The following is a 17,486-nucleotide window of genomic DNA, read 5'->3' as shown; positions in this document are numbered from 1 at the left end:
GATGTTGGCTCATGTCCATGCTGCAACAAAGACCTGGCATTCCAGCTGTCTGCTTCTAATCTCCAGTGTCAGCTCTTGTTAATGTTTCAGCGTGAAATCAGAGGGGGCAAAGCTGCATGGAATATTAAAACCATGATCAGAATTCCACTGAAATGCTGATAGTCTGCAAGCGCCATTAGGAGGGCCGTCAAATCACTGTCTCGCATTAAATAAAAGAAAAGATTTCTATCGCCGGGGTGCACGGGAAGTACAATCAGTGAATCACTGAACTAAATTAGCATTTTTTCAATTGGAGATCGAAGTTGATTTATTGTTCTACACAACATTAATGTAACTATGTGCTTGACCTGTTAAGGCACCTAATTTTTCATTTAAATGGGTCCTTTCCCTCTATATGCAAAAAGGTTGCAATCATATTTCAACTTTGGAAAGTGATCAGAAAAGTACTGGAACATTTCAGAATTGTCTTAGTGAGTCCCTCCCTCTCTCTCTCTTTCTTTGCCTGGTGGTCAAGGACACGAAGTAAAAGAAAACGTCTCAAATAATGAGCTTAATTCTTGTTTACGCTCAGACTATTTTACACCACTTTGGCCATGAACATGAGGCCTTAAGAACGGGGGCAAATTATCCTCACAGACTGGTGTAAAGGGAACTTGATATAAATCTATTCCATTTATCCTTTCAGAGCTCTTACTGGGCTGGGCTTTGTGCAGTCTTTACTTATTACTGTCCTGAGTAAGGGACTGTAGGATTCGATCAAGTAGATCCTATCTCGGTTCTTATCTCAGGGGAAACTGCTCTGAGTTCAGGAGTGCGGGCCTAACAAAACATTTGGGTACTTTGAGCTTCATCCAGAGCTCACTGAAGTCAACGCAAATTCTCCAATTGGTTTTAACAGACTTCGACCCAAGCCTAACATGAAAAAAAATAAAACGAGGCCCACTGTTTTCTGATTTTTTTCCCCCAGAAGAAACATCAATTTCTCCAAACTGAAACCGCGGGGCAGGGTCTGCTTGGAAGAACCTGCTCGAATCAAAAATTGACAATTTTGAAATGTTTCCATTTTATTTCCTAACAGGAGCTTTCACTTTGTGGTTTAGAATGACTCTTCATTTGAAGATTTTAGTTCATTTATAGTAAAAACAAAACAAAAAAATGGGGTGGGGGGTTAAATTGTTAGAAGGCCAAAATCTAAGCAAAATATGTTGATTTGCTATGTCTGACTCTTTTTTCACTATCATTTTGCAAAACTTCCAAGATCCTTACTTTCCATCTTAAATCCAGTTCAGGATACAGATTATTTTTTTTCAAAAATTTCAAATCTGTACAGGAAGGAAAAAGCAACAGGCTCCAACTGTTGGTGCTTTTGTAACCCAGCATCCCAATCTGGGAAGACTATTGTACAAGTTGACATTCTCCAAATGACAATATAGAACACCCAGTGCCTCCTCCTTAACAAAGTGAAGATAATATACATTTCCAATTAGTGGTACAGATTCCAGTCATGTTCTCTTTTACTCCCTAACTATCTTTGTTTTGCTAAAAAGCTGGTCAGTCATTAATGAAATCCTGCAGTTCTGCTAATCCTAGATACAATGCAGCTTTTCTCTAGCAAGCTATCCCTGACATAAAACTACAGTTACCCAAGCTCCCTACTGCATTAAGATTCGCTGTCATTTGCCTTTCATTACATACCTGATGTAGCACAGTAGCAGACAAATGTCCTTGGCAGGCAGAGCAAAGTATTTAATTGTATTAGTTTCCAATTGCTCCTCCTTAGGAACAAATATATTTCTTTAAAAAAAAAACAAAAAAAAACAAGAAACCACAGTATTGTGGCAACTTATAATTTCTGGCAGGGCACAAATATAATTAGAGTTAAATTCTAGAAGTGAAGTTACAAAAAAAAAATCTGTATGGTCAGTGCCATACGAAATGCCTCTCCATAGAGTGGAACAATGAGCCTTTCATCAAAGGGAACGAGTGATTAGATGTTTTTCATTTTCAGAACTTTAACAGATAAATGGGGTCCCTGTTCCTTTATTTGATGTGCTGTACAGTTTGGATTCAATTAATCTCTTCTGATCATTACAGAACTCTTGCAATGTTACATTGAAAGCAAGGGGTGCCACGCAGAATATTGACCGTCACCGTTCAGGATAGGGGTGCTGGTTTTGGGGTAAGGAATTTGGTACAGGGAGATTAGAAAGTTGAGGGGACTGGCAATAGAGCTGCACAGCTCCGGACTTTCCCCACCCCCAAGTTTCTATGCAAAGTGTAGATCGTATTAAATAGAGAGCAGTTTAGGATTCAGGAGGCCTGGGTTTATACCCCTGTCTCTGTGCCTATGGGCAAGTGTCTCATGTCGCTGCTCCTTTTATGCCTCATAGGAATGTTGAGAATAAATTATTTAATGCTCGTGAGGTGCTCAAATCCTACAGCGATAAGTGCTAGGAAAGCCTAGAGATACATCTATGTCTGGATTTATACCAAGATAATCAGAGTACCTACATTTTATCTCTGCATTGCCAGGTTGAGTCCTGTGCAGGTCAGTAGCTTCCAGCAACTGCTACCCTCTGAGGGTTGTATGGGAAATGAGTTGGTGTTTTCTGTGCGCGCTGAAGTCTCTCCTTGTGTTCAGAGGCAGTCCCTCCTACTCTAAAAGGGAAGGGTAATAACAGAAAGTTTATGCACTTGCTGCTGAGTTGTGTCTTCTCCGGGGACAGAAAGAGGGAATTTCAATCTGTAGGGCTGCGTTCATGAGTGCTTAATGCACTCATCTGTCCAGAACTACCAAATTACACTAAAAAAGTGAACTTGGATACTTATGGTCTTAGTCATCTTTTGCTTCCCCTGGTGCAAATCAGGAATAACTTCACTATTGTGGGTAAACACTGTGAAAGGATAGTTCAACCCTGTGAGCCTCATGTATTGCCCACTGAGGTCAGTCAAAGGACCCCCAGTGACTTCAGTGGGTATGTTTGATTAGTCATTCATGTTTGAAAGCACAGAGGCTCTTAGTTGATGGAAACCAATGCAGTGATTTCCACCAGTGGATGATCTGATTTAAAGTGAACAGAATTCAAAGTTCTTCGTAAAAGAGAAAGGTGCATCTACCTGTGTAAATGAATTCAATCCAGATTGTCAGAGGCCTCTTTTTCCCTTCCGATCACTATAAAATCAGTCTAAAATGTATACCAATGACAAACCGTCCACCCGATTGTTCTGCACTGAAATTATTTTATTACCATTTATTTTGTTAAAATGCAACCAGCCATTTATTTAGAACGTGGCGTCTTGTAATGGGATGTCAAAGCTTTTTACAAGTGGTGTCCATTACGGGTTTGATTCTGCAGCCATTAAAGTCAATGGCAAAACTATCACTGACTTCAAGAGAGCAAAATGTGATGCTGATTTAACACCCTCATTCCCAGCTAGCCACAGTGATATGGAGCCATGGGGGAGTTGCATCTATGTCATTTTGTCCACAAACCTTCAGTTTTTATTTTAAGGATGCAACAGCTAGCATATACAATGAGAGCCTGATTTTAAGCTCCTTGAAGTCAATAAAAAATCATTTAAATGACTTTAAAAGCTTTAGATCTGGGCCTAAGCCCAATTTCTTATAAAAAAGTCAAAAGATGTAGGTAGTTTTGGAAAGGGTTGTAAAGGTTAGTTAAGTTAAAAAGTAGCTTTCTCTGCACCTCCATTGGCTTTATCAGGGTCCTTCTGAGTGCAGCGCAACTTATATTAGCTACAAGATTTCATGTCACTGCAATGTCTCAGCTGCACTGATAACACAATCTCTCAACATATTCATAACACAAAACACACAAAGACTTCTGGAAGGTTTAGTCTTTGGACTAACTAGGTGGGAAAAAATCACTTTCCTATACCTACTGCTGGCTCAGGATACTGGGGAGGAGAATGGAAAAAAAAGGAAAAAGGTTTTATTTAAAAATCCACTATTTTTCCCCAAAATATCAAGCAGGTCCATAATTGGTCAAGGGGTAAGAAGGAGGCATTTCTCCCCTATTTTTCCCCAAATTTAAAAATATTTGATTGACTTACTCATCAAAGCTCTGAAATTTGGAAAACAGCAATTTTCTCTCTTTAAATTCAGCAACATAGAAGGATCAAAACCTTAAAGCAAACACAGCAGTCTACCTTGCAAACACCACAAAGATAAGACAACCTCCACTTTCCTGACCACATAGAAGTAATATTCTCTTCCTTTTTTTCCTTGAGAGAGCTGCCCCTTTCAGGATGTCGGACTATGACTTGTTTGTGTGTGGCTGGTATTTAGTTTCAGAAAATATTTCTCCAATGCAAATGTCAGGGGAATTCAGGCTCCCCTACACTATCTTATGACAGGCATCAAAATCTGAACATCTCCCTGCTTGCCTGTCCTATCATTAATCTATACATTTTCAGTCTCTTTTGGACTCTGAGGCAGCTGTTGGATGGGATAACTTGTGGCCACAGGTTTTCCCAGCTGCCTGTCCAGGAGTTTGAGAGCGGGGTCCCTGACTGGTGCCCAGAAAATCCAACCATCTCTGCAAAAGACTTGGAGTTTGCCAAGGAGCGATTTGACCATGTCATAATATTTTGTCAGAATAATTCTTCCTTATCTTTGCCATATCCCTGTGAAATAGAGAACTGCTAGTATCTCCACTGGCCAGGAACATGGTCGAGACTTTCTCAGGGTCACACATGCCATCTGTGGCATGGAAGAGCCTTGAACCCAAGGTGTGGCTTGTGTCCTAACATCACCCTTCCTCTCTAAATGGTGAGACAGTGAGAAATCCTGTGGCAGTGCACTGGTGTGTATGTCCCATGCTTAACACCCACCACAGGATATTATAACAAACCTGCTGTATGGGATACTCAGAACATTGTGCATTTAATGGCACCTATTGCTTATGAAAGACCATATCATCTCCTCTACATACCCCCTAAAATACTTCCATGTCCATCTAGAACAACGGTCTCCAGTTGCACCACTCAGACATGCTGTTTTACTGCTAGCCAGTTAATTTATATAGCAAACAACTGACCTGAACCTCAGCAGGTAATTTTGCAAGTTGGGTTTCCTGTATGAAGCAGATAATTGTTTGGTACCAGCAAGTGGGGTGGGCAGATCCACTTCCTGCCTACATCCAGGAGTAATGCACAGAATCCATTAGAGAGATGCCTAATCATCTTAACCTGTCAGATCCAAACTGCCCTCTTTTAAGAGCCAATTTGTTTTCCTGCCAGATCGATGTTCCTATCTGTAATTGTGCAGACCATGAGTGGCACCCAATAACCAGTTAATATTCAATTCAATTTCCACAAGGGGGGGAAAAAAGAAGAAAAATGTCTTAATTTAAACATTTATTGTGCAACTGTGAAAATGTCCTAAGTGAAATTAATTGAAGCTTGGGGAGAATAACTTATAAATCATCTTGTCTGGCTTACATAAAATGTTATAAGGATATACTGCAGTCTGATCGTAATGCTATTCTGAGCTGATGAATGCTTTAACCCTAAGGTTACTGTTGTTTTTCTGGCCCTGTGAAGGTGGAAATCTGACTCCTACAGGTTCTATAACAATGGGGCAAACTGATCTAATATAATAATAATAATCCAATAATTTTTAGTTATAGTTTGCACTTTTCCAGCATCTTCCTTAAATGGAAAGGACTAGAGAAGTAGATGGTAGCGTTAATGTTTGTCATCCATTTCTATCTTACACATCGATGGCATTTTTAAGAGATCTGATATTCGTATCACAATGTGGTCATCATGTTGATATAATCAGAAAATGGAAATCCAACCCTAGCACAGACAGTAGAAAGGAGCATAAACTAGAGCAGTTCAAATGTGGGCTAGAAATTCAGAAGACAAATAGGGAATTTGAAGATCAAACAGCCAAGGAAGCAACATCAAGTAGCAGAAGGTCCTTTAATTGACCAGAAGGAGGAGGTTTGCAAGGGACTGAATGAATGAATGCTGGCCTCCCAAAGCATAAAGGCAGTTGCTAAAGAGAATAAGGGTGTTTGAGAGAAGTGTAATCATAGCTATACATTAATTGTTACTGCAGAGGGTGGAGGATGAAGCTGCGGGGCCAAAGGCAGAGGCCGTGGAACATGGGAAACTGCTTGGACAGGAGCAACCCTGAGTGTACAGTGCCTAGGATCATGCCGTTCTGGTCTCTGACCTCCAGGCTATCGCGACACGCATGAAAAATAAAATATCAGGAGGTTGGTATCTGTTTTAGAAAAATGGAATGAAAAGTGGCCTTGAGAATTACAAACCGGTGAGACATGGCTAAATATCAGGTAGACTGGATGCAATGATCATCTAAAATAGAATCACAAAACATCCACAGGCTTTCCTAGACACAGACAAATGCAGTTTTTGCCGTGGGAATGTGAGTTTCTCTAATGAACATTTGTGACGAGGTCAGCAACATCGTAAATTAAAGAGAAATAGCAGAAGTGATTTCTGTACGGACAGGAAGAAACATTTGTACTAAGAAGATCCTTGCAAGAAGATACTGAGAAGACAATGGATGATGGGCAAAGTACTGTCAGACGTTAGAAATGAGCTAAAAGACTAAAATAAAATAACACCCGAACCCAGAATATGGACCTGAAAAGTGAATTTTCAGTACAGGCAACAGCTTAATGCTGTTTTGCTTAACGCTGGTTTGCTACAACGCTCATTTTAAATTGATACCTGATTCCACTTAGCGCTCAGCGAGTTCTGTTATAATGCTCGTGGTCTCCATCTTGGGTCATTAAAAACACTTGGGGGTTACCATCTTGGGTTGCCAAAAACTTCCGGTTTTGCTTAATGCTAGTTTTGCTTAATGCTGTTTTTTTCAGGAACCAATTGAAAGCGCTAAGCAGGGGTTGCCAGTATGGCCAAAAATTAGTCATAGGCTGCCTAAGATTTACAGTCACATAAATATTGGTGAATAAGTTAAAAGTTTTCCCAGCTCACCTTTACCTCTCTTCCAGATGATGGATACATGTATTTCAATTCATTAGTGCAAAAGAAGATGATGTGCCTCTCTTGTGGGAACTCACAAACACATGTGAATGGGCAGCATGAAGGCAGATGGAAATTCCTAACAAATGCAAAGTATTTCACCCTGGAAAAAATAACCTGAACTAACTGCACACCTGATTATCACTCATGGGGAGAAAAAAAATGGGGCATTACTGTAGACAGCTCAGTGAAACCTCTGTTTAGGGTGGTAGTGGCTAAACAAAGCAAGCAAAATGAAGAGAGACATACATCATGGGATAGAAGATAAAACTCAAAATCTAACACCTTTAAGTCAATGGCCTTATCCGTATTCCTGGTCACCCGCAGTCAAAGATACTGTAGAAAAGGAGATAGCTTGGAGACGGGTAACAAGAATGAATGGAAACGTGGGGGGAAACGATCCCTATGAATGAAGCTAAAAAGGGAAGAGCTAATTCAGATCCACAAGATGGAAAAAAAGGTGGGGATATCCTAGAGGTACGCAAAAATAATAGCTGGTAGAGAAACTAGATCGGGGCGTCTCTTTGCCCTCTCTCATAGTACAAGAACAAGGATTCAGTGTAAAGCAGCATATTTTAAACTGACAGAAAGAAATACAATCGGCCCGTAGAGTTTGTTGCTGCATGACCCCGCTGAGGCCATGAACTTAGCAGGACTATAAAATGGACAGGATGTTTGGATAGAGAATGAGGGCATCCATGGGTCCATTGGATAGGATTATATGTTTGCCAAGTTCATGTTCTAAGGCATCGACTAACCATGAACTGAAGATGGTCTGAAGAACTGTCCCTAATGAAGGCTCCATAATTATCCACTATAGGATCATTTTTTATTGACTTCATAAAAAGTTGGTAGGGGCATATGCTAGTCGGGATATTGGACTCTGCAGACCAGTGGTCTGAACCAGTAGGGAAATGTGTAGGTTCGGATACGATCCACTGTCATCGATTCCAAAAGTACTTTACAATCGTGGGACACTTCAGCAGTGAAATGCAGTCAACTCTGAGGTGCAGCATGACAACAAGCCCACACAAGTATACCCAACTGTTTAAGATGGGAACAACAGGTCCTAAAGATGACTGACACTTATGATATAGGTGCAATCACTTAGGTGGTAGAAACAAATGAAAAAAATGGGGGTTTTTTTTGGGGGGGGGGGGAACCCCTGTATGAATATATTTCATTATAAAACTTTGCAAAAGTCACACATTATGTGCCCAGCTGGAGGCTATTGGAAACAATATAGGTAATCACCAGTATTAAAAGTATCTTTTGAAATCATGCAATTATTTGGCCAATTCAACCAGAGGCAGTATATAGTCAACTGAGCAGAAATGTGACCAGCCCCCCAGGATTCACACCTCTCCTTGTAGAGCTGAGATGGGAGAAAGTAACTGGAGACACATAACGAGCACATGCAGTTGTGATGGCAGGTGCATGTCTTCGTTCAAAGATGGCACCTCCTGCAAGAGCATCCAGGACAAGGTACCGATTCAGAGGAAAGACTGCCACCTACTGAAAAGCCGGCGCCACTTTCATCCTCAATATCTAAGCATTTCTTGGGTGCTTCCTATCAAAGCACTAACCCAAGCTGAACTTGGGTTAGCCTGCTGGGAAGGACTTAACAAAAGGATCAAAGAAAGCTGCAAAGTTTAAAATTCATGAGTCAAAAAAAATCCATCTCTGGGAATTAAAAAAATGAACAACAGGATTTTAAGATGATCTGAAACTTGGTGACACAGGCAGTAAACATCTCACTTCCTCCTGCCACCCCTCCTGGTGTGATTGACTTTGAACTTTGTAGCAGAAAAATATGTGCAGCTGGGCGAAGGTAGGGATAGATGTCCCAGTTACTTTTGCCGTATTTTAGGGCCTGATATATAAACTACCGATGGACTAAAGTCCTCCTGCCCTGCAGTACTTTTGGACTGCACCTCCATTCACAGAAATACCAGAGAGATGTACTGTAACTCATGGGGAGCTGTCAGATCCTCATCTGATGTCAGATGGCATAGTCTGTGCCGGTATGCTAATTTACACCCGTTGAGAGGCTAACTCGGCAGAGCTATGTTAATATAAAACCGGTATGAATGAAGTCAGAATCAGGCCTTGTGAAAGGAAGCATGCCAGAGTGAGAGAGAGGGAGGGAGAAAGAAAGAGAGACCTCATCGAAAGCCAGAAAGTGCATTGCTTTCAAAGCAAGCAGACGTCGCCACCCTCGACGCAGGATGGGACGTAAAATTTCAAGAGAGACGTGTGGAGTGGGTTGGGGTTTTTTTGTTTTTTATTTTTTTTTAAATTGGAACTCAAATGCATGCAACAGGAAAATAAAATGCTGAGCTATCATACAAACCTCTCCTCCTTCCTCTCTGTGTCAACTGGCATTCGCAGAGAATAGCATTTCATTCTCTACTGTTGAGGCAACAGCAACTAAAGCGAATGTTCATATGTGTGCTGAGGCATTTGTCCCTGGAAAAATAACATCTCTCCTTTCTCTCCTTCTATTAACATTTTAATTAATCCCTTTTAGTTATGAAATGTAACTTTACATTACATAAAAAAAATTACATGCAGTCTCTTAATCTGCTAATCCTTTCTCCAGACAAGCTGGTTCTTTTTAAATCAACTGCCATTTTATCAACCCAATGGAGCAGAGATCCGGACTCAACTCTATTCAACAATACATTCTTTTCATGAGAGACTGGCCTAGCTAATATGACACCACAAAGGGCTTGAGGAATTCCAAACACCCAGCTCTTTGGATTAAAAGCATAATAATCCCATGCAGTTTTTTGTTCAGAATTGATAGAATGGTTGTATAGTGAGTCACACTTGTTTGAACTTATCAAAGTAACAATATATCAAGCATTTCATAGGATGATATTTTATTTTCTCAGGTGGGTTCGACTTCTCACTTCTTTCAAGTCTTTTTTTACGTGTGCATTTATACTACGGTGAAAATGCCCCAACAGGTAAACAAGTAATATATACAAACCATCTTTGGCTCTCTGCATAAAACCAATTGTTTTTATTCTATGGTTTGGGCCATACACTGTTTTTATTATACTGGTATAATTTTCAGTTAGAGATTGTTGTTTTTTTTAACTTGCTTGCTTGTTTGGTTTTTAATGCACCAGTCCGACACCTACTGAGGACCAGTTAGACCAATATAAATACGAGTATAATATTCCTCTTCCTATACACACACCTTTATACTGTTTTAGTTTCTGTGTGCAATTTATGTGTCTCAACGAGTTCTTAGGGCTTCAGCAAGCAAAGCTACTAGAAGAAGTGACCCAATAGCCTTGATAAAGGAAGAGATGAATCTGAAACAGGAGTGGAAAGATGCAATCTGGGATAACTGTGTGTTTTTCCCCACCTTGCCCCCACTGGAGCCTCATTCAGTCCCCATCTCAGCTGGGGACAAAGGTAAGGTTGCCAGCTCTGAATCTATTCCAGGAGGTTTCCAGACACCAACGTGCCCACGACACAACGTGAACGTGCCTGTGTGCTTGTATATATCACTTATGGATTACGGGGCATAGCCTTTACATCAGGAAGGCAAATGCCCGTTACTATTACATTTTAAAAACCCACTGGACTACTGTATAAATTGGAGTCAACATTTAATATTTATTTTAATAAATGCCCTATCATTTGTCTCCCAGGTGACTCTCAGGAGTCTCCTGCAGATTTATATTTAATTCCTGGAGACTCCCAGGCAATCCTGAAGGGTTGGCAACTCTAAGAGGAGTCAGAGCATTTTGCAGGTCTGGACCCTTGCAACAGTTTTACATTTGACTAGATTCTCATCTGGTGTAAGTCAGCATGGTCGCATTGGTTTCCCAGCAGCTATGTTGAATTTATTTGCAGAGGCTCTGGCCTTTCGCCTATAATGGAATCCATCCTGGTTTGCATTGCACTTAGTAACAGATGAATCAGGACTTTGGGGGTTTTTTTCAGGTTTTTATGAGCATATAAAGAAGGCTATTGGATGCAATTACAAGGAAGCAAGCCTCTTAAACAGGAATTGATATATGCATCAGCGATAACGCAGCTCTGGCTGGAGGCATAGATGCTTGTATTACTAACAAGTGATTTTGTTTGGTCACAGGTATCAGCAAGTCTCTGTAGTAAGTAAATGTCCTGCCTCTGAGCTAGAAGCCAAGAGGCTGAAGGGCTTTGAAAGGCACTGCCTTTCTATTAGCACAGGCTGGTAATATGCTGCGGCAGAAAACTATTCCCGGGATAAACCCCCACTGAAATAGCCACCAAAATACATGATTAGGTTCACCCATAAGCAAAGCAGGTCATCGCATGCTTAAAGTTTTGTGTATACGGCAGTGCAGAAGGTAGAGAGATATGGAGGAAGATTCTTTGCTCCCCTTCAGTCCCTTTGCAAAACTCCTAGGCCACAAAGGGATAGGCAATGACTTTTAAAATGCCATTTAAGAGCACCTCCAACACAGGAGCTATAGTGGTCCTTCTACAAGGGAGATGCACACTGTGACGGGGGCTCCCTGGACCCACTGCATCTGTGAGTAACTGCTTCCTGCAAGTTCGTCTCGGACTTGCCCATAAATATAAGACCAGCGCTTTTATTTCCTGCAGAGATAAGAGTGTCTCCCATCTTCAGATATTCTGCATTGGAATCAATACAGCCTGCATTTCAGCATCAGCGGGTGTGTGTTCCTGCGCCGTGCAGGATTAAAAGCAGACGCCTCCAGGAAAATAAATAAATAAATAATTGGCAATTTCTCAAAGTCTTCCTGCTGTGTGGGTAGTGCTGGAGATTGCTTAGAAATAGGTTTGTTATACATGGCCTATATATAACTGCGCATAATTTTATAAATATATATACATATAAGTGTGTGCGTGTATGTGTGTATAGATACATGTGGGTGTGTGTATGTGTGTGTATATATATGTGTGTGTGTGTGAATACAAATTTATAAATATATATATATGTGTGTGTGTGTGCGTGTGTATATATGAATACAATTTTATAAATGTGTGTGTGTGTGTGAGAGAATACAAAGGAGGGCTTAGAAACATTTCCTGCCATTTCCACCTCAGCATTATTTATAGCCGCACTGCGAGAGGTGTTTGTTTAAAGGGGCACTGGCTGAATATGGAAGGCATTAGCCCTCCTTGCAGAAGGTATGCAAACAGTATTAACTTGGCAAAAGAAAGGCAAAACCTGAAGGCCCCTCCCCTTGCCCACCCCATGATGGCTGCCATCGCTTTCTTAATGTCTGCCTTGATTGTTTAAGAATTAAATTTTCTCAGTCTCTGCTTTTTCATCGGTGCTTTCACTGCTGTAGCCTGTGGAGGCAGTTCAGTTGTTTAAGCCCCAACTTCAGAGCCAAGAATAGAAGAGGATGGAAATTTGCAAAGATTTTTCTGTCCCCTCACCATTTCCTCACCAATTCCTCCTTTTGGGGGAAAGTAATTGAAAAGGATTTGAGTGAAAAAAAAAATCTGTTTGGGTCAGCTCTCTGGTTACTCAATAATTAACGTGAAATAACATTGAATGAGATGTTCTTAATTCTTCCCAAATCTATTTCCCATTGAAATTTTGTCAAAACATTGATGTTTTAAATAGTTCAACCAGCTCCGGTAAGAAACCTTCCAGATTCAAATCCCCAGGGCATCAGCTCAGCTCTTTATCTTTCTGAGATGCTCTGCCAGGTAAAGCAGTAGGGAACCCAGGAAAGGGCCTTTTGGATAAAACCTAAATAAATCTCCAAGTTTTGCACTTGGACATTTCTAGGGGTATCCCACCTTTGGGCCCATCCCACATTAATGCTCCCCATGCTGCCGCATGTGCTCAGGCTGTTTGGAAAATCTGGCCATGTCTTTTCATGTCCAAAGAGAATCTGGGGGGTCTAGTTGAGATCCAAACCTCATTGCACCTACCCTTGTTAAGGGTCATTGCTGCTGTGAAGAGCTTGCAGTCTGAATAAGGAAGGTAGGCAAAGGGTAGGTGTAAAGCACCTTGCTCCAGATTACAGGTAAAGCTAGGAACTGAACCCCTGTCCCTGGCATCCAAGTCCACCCAACACCCCCAGGAGCTCTGTACAGGCAGTCTCCCTACTTCCATACAAAGATCCCTTGACTTTAATGGACCACGATGCCAAACCCTGGGTCTGTTCAGGTAAAGCTTATTGGAGGACACTAGTAGCATGAAATGTATAACGGAGAAGCACTTACAGCTATCTTTAAGCTGTTCTTGCCAGTGCTTGACACGTCCTAGCTATCAGGCGCTTACTCTTTTTCAGTTGCTTAAGCTATCTCAGGCCTCTCTCCATCAGAACCAGAGCAACATCTTAGGGAAAGCACCATTATTTGAAAGGATTAGACCTTAAAGAATGTGCATGGGACTTAAGAAGTATTGAAGCACAGTGGGTGATACCAACAGCATCTGTGATCTAAGGAGTGCTCAGAAATGCAAAGAGGAATGTGCGGCTGCTGCAGCGGGTTATGTGGAATGTCAGAGGAATATGTGGGTGCTACAGGGCACCGGCAGAGAAGGCAAAAATGTCTAAGTGCCTGCCAAGATATGCACCGGACAGTGTAAATCCCACAGGTGACGTGCTGGGAAAGAGGGAAGTAGATGGGTGCAAGAATGAAAACACAGATTAAGCTACCAGCATGTTTTGCTCTCAGTGCTGAAGTATCTGTCTCATGCTGTTCTCCTCTTAATCTGTCACTTGCAGCTAATAGCCGATCAGAGCAGCACTTTAATGAGTCAGCCAGATTGTTTGCATAAACAGTTGTTAGGTTGATGTAACCAACAGCACTTTGATACTGAATTCTCCTTGTATGACTTACACCTTCATTTTTTTCCGGGTTTGTTCTCGACCAGAAGGACGCTGAGAGAAACCAAAACCAAATTTTGGTTTCTCTCTCTCCTCCCCCCACCCTCTATACTAAATCTTGATGCTAACACACTCCAGGATGTGACTTCAGGTGTAATAATTCACAGCTAGAGCTTTGTCTGAGTACTGCTTTTTGCAAGTAGGTGTGAATTATTAAGCTCGGCTTCTCACCTTGGAGTGCCTTTATCAAGATTGTAATAATACAAGCAGTACAAGAAAAGGTAAGCGCGGGGCATAATGTAGGAGATTAAAATTCTACTGTTTTTCAGTGTGCATTGCAGCTCAGGTGTGTCCCTTGGAACAGATTTTAGGCCCTTTAAACAAAGGTAACGGATCAGTTTGAACAAGAACATGGCTGTGGGCTCGTTACATTTAAGGATCCAACCAGTTCGAGGCTCCGGCCTCTTCAAGTTCTGACCCTGCTTTGAAGTCACCTTATTGATAACAACTTTCCAGTTATTCAATGCCTTTTGAGAGATTTCAAAACCATCTATACAAGGCATGATTAACCCTCCCAGCCCCTGCGTGCAGCAGGTCATTGGGAACGTAACCCAGGACTTGACTTGCAGTACCGTGCTCTAACAAGACAGAGTGCCACATACATGCTTGACAAATGGACCATCGATCCCCCTCTTGGTGGGTGATGCTGTTCTAGCCTTGTATAAATTGAGCCCTGTTACTGCATTTTCTGACGCGGAGGCCGAGGCACAGGGAAAACGAGCCATTTGTTCATGATCATACAAGAACATAACCTGGACCTCCTGCCTTCAACTCAGGTGTCTTGCTCAATCCGGAAGGTAACATTCACCTTGCTGTTGGGTGCTCATCCCAGCACTGAGGATACAGTACTGTAAGTCTAGGTCCTTGCTGATCGTGACTGTTCATGGTGCCAGGCATTGTTCGGTAGAGTCAGCTTGTAAGTCCTCATCACCTGGCCAAATTTCAGCTTCACAAGTTATAGTGAAACTTGTGGTCCACACATCTAAAATTCTCCTTGTGTTTTGAACTAGGCGTTCCAGTCTGAAGCCGTCCTACAAGGAGGTTGTCTGCTGCTAAAGAAAGACCATGTTCGATCGTAGAAATGCTTGCATTTCATTGTTCAGAGAGTTTGTCATCTTTCAGTTAATTCAGTAGGATCTGGGACAGAAGTTCTATAAACCAGTTTGACCTAAATCAGTTAAGTCTGATACTAAATCTAAACTGGTTCTGGCCAATTTGAAAGTGGTTTATGGGCACTGAACTTCTGTTCCGCTGCAGGTTTAAACCAGTTCCCTGTCACTTAAAATAATTGATGTGTAATTTCTGTCCCTAGCTTAGGAGGCTTTCCACGTATTTCAGAAAGAATGAGAAGGAAGGCTTCCCAATATCTTTTTCTGGTCACTTATTTTGGAATCCTTTAGGATAAAAAAATGCTACAAAAACAAGAAATCCATAGGAGGAGGAAGTTGGTCCCAATGAGCTGATGAGGCTTCTTGCAGCTGTTCGTTGGATATTTGGACATTACTCAGAGAAGTCTGATGAGTCAAATTGTGGTGAAACTGTAGTGCACAGCTGTCTCCATCCGAATCCTGGGAGAAGAAAATTAATACAAGTTGTTTAGGTGTGAAAGCAAGCATAATGACTGGCTTGACTTTTGCAAAGCAACTCACAAGGTCAATGCTATATGTGATTTACCTCCAGAGAACGTCAAAAATCACTCACACATGACTTGGCAAGATTTTACCTTCATCAAAATTCACTCTCACTGCTTGTTGTCTTCATCCTGTGAGACACTCAGGACTCCAGTGACTGAGCTCTGTCTCATTGAACTGTCAAGCATGTAGAGCCAAAATTTCCAGTGTTGCCTCCTGGGTGCTTCCATCTTTATATGCCCAGTTTGCAGCCTCTGTATCTTCCTGCTTTCCTGAGTGCCTGAAATATCCATTGACTTTAAATGGAGTTCAGAGAGCCCAAGGAGTGTCAGATCATGTGCTCAACCACTGACATGCCTATAAAAAAAAATCAAAAAAAATCAATGGCTACAATTTGAAAATGCTGGCTGTAACAATGCATTAATGTCATAAATTTAAACAAATGGAAATCCTGACCATCAACTGAAATTCCTAAGGTCTTCATTTCTTAAAGCAAATCCATTGGTGCTAACAGTCCCAGAAAAGAAACCACCCATGCCCTGATCATGCAAGAATTTGTTCTTCACTAGGGACAGTCGAATATTTGCCAGCATTTTTTTTTTTTGCATGGGAAAACTAGCTTATTGACGGATATTGTGAGAAATGTGTTCTCAGCTTTTCTTCAATTGTCAGATTGTTCACCAGAAACCTAAAAACTAATTTTTCCTTTCTCAAATCCCAACAGGCTTTGCTTTCAAGTCAACATGTACTGTTTTTCAATGAAAAATTGACATTTGGAAATTCACCATGCTCTGACCTGCATTATTGTTGATTCTTTTGAAAATGAAATAGAGCAGTAGCACAGGAGCAGCCTTTCCCTGTTCCTAGAAAAAAGCTGGAACGAAGGAGAAGGCTCGCCCAAGGGTGAGACGAGAGGGACTGATGGAGACTTCCAAACTGAAACGAGTGTCTGAACCATTCTGCCGTTCACAGGTCTTTTATGTAATTCCTGGAGAAAAATAAAAAGCAACCTTGGCCAGGAAACCAATTAATACATTTTCTACCTCTCTATGGATGCAAGATAGGATACCACATGGTACTTAGGAGGATTTCAATGTGGCTTTTTTTCTTCTTTTTTTATATATACTTTGGGGGTTTTATTAATACCGTAAGTATTTCTAAATAGGAATCTGATCCAGCTCCCATTGAAGTAAATGGAAAGACACCCAAGATAAGCAGAGACATGAGGAACAACCCCATAGGGGCTTAGGGGCTCTAGTTTTGTGAGTGGCAGGCCTATCCACCCAGGAGCCAGTGTTCCTGCCAGCTGCCTACTCAGAAAACACATTGGTGTTGCTAAATCTGTTCTTTGCTGAACATTTTTGCCTGGCTCTGCCTGTTTTCAGGAGCCCCTCTCCCAGAGGCTGAGGTCACCAAAGCATTTATTTGCAGTGTTCCCATTGCACTGTAAATCACACTTGTACATCCTGAAAGCTGTTCTGCAGGGGCAGATCCACAGTCCTATGAACTCTGTTGGCTTTGATGAAGCTCTTCTGCCTCTGTTTTCAGAGGTGTTGAACCCTTTCACCCTTCCCAGACTTCAAGACCTGGAGGTGCTCAGCAGCTCTGAACATCAGCATGCGCATGGGGACAAACCAGCAGAAGCAGGGCTCTTTTGAATCTTGAGTTTACAATAGGCAGGGTAGGATTGTACCTTAGAGACCAATTCAAAGAATTGCAGCAGGCAAACTTCCCTGTCCCTTTACAGAGTTCTGCCTCAATGCCTCTTCATTCAAAATGTTTTTTTTTTTCCTTTTTATTACCCTGGGACAGGTTTTTTGTTCTCTCTTTTTTTTAATCCATTATTAATGATGTTTATTGGGATGAGCTAAGAACAGGGTCCTGTTTAACCTAGTGCTGAGCAAAACTCAGAGCACTAGAAACCTTTCTGGTGTCC

The 17,486-nt window shown here is 41.4% G+C and overlaps 1 long non-coding RNA gene across 1 annotated transcript in view; it reads right to left on the bottom strand.

Moving 5' to 3' along the window:
* Nucleotides 1-2,580, bottom strand: part of LOC106721994 — a 37,904-nt gene extending 35,324 nt beyond the window's left edge. The window contains exon 1 of the long non-coding RNA XR_001357755.2: nucleotides 2,512-2,580. This is a non-coding gene — a long non-coding RNA (uncharacterized LOC106721994). The remainder of the gene's footprint in view (nucleotides 1-2,511) is intronic.
* Between the last annotated feature and the right edge of the window lie 14,906 nt (nucleotides 2,581-17,486).

The sequence above is a fragment of the Alligator sinensis genome, unplaced genomic scaffold, assembly GCF_000455745.1.
Source record: "Alligator sinensis unplaced genomic scaffold, ASM45574v1 scaffold278_1, whole genome shotgun sequence".
In the NCBI taxonomy this organism is placed as follows: domain Eukaryota; kingdom Metazoa; phylum Chordata; order Crocodylia; family Alligatoridae; genus Alligator; species Alligator sinensis.
This window is presented reverse-complemented; position numbering and strand designations above follow the sequence as displayed.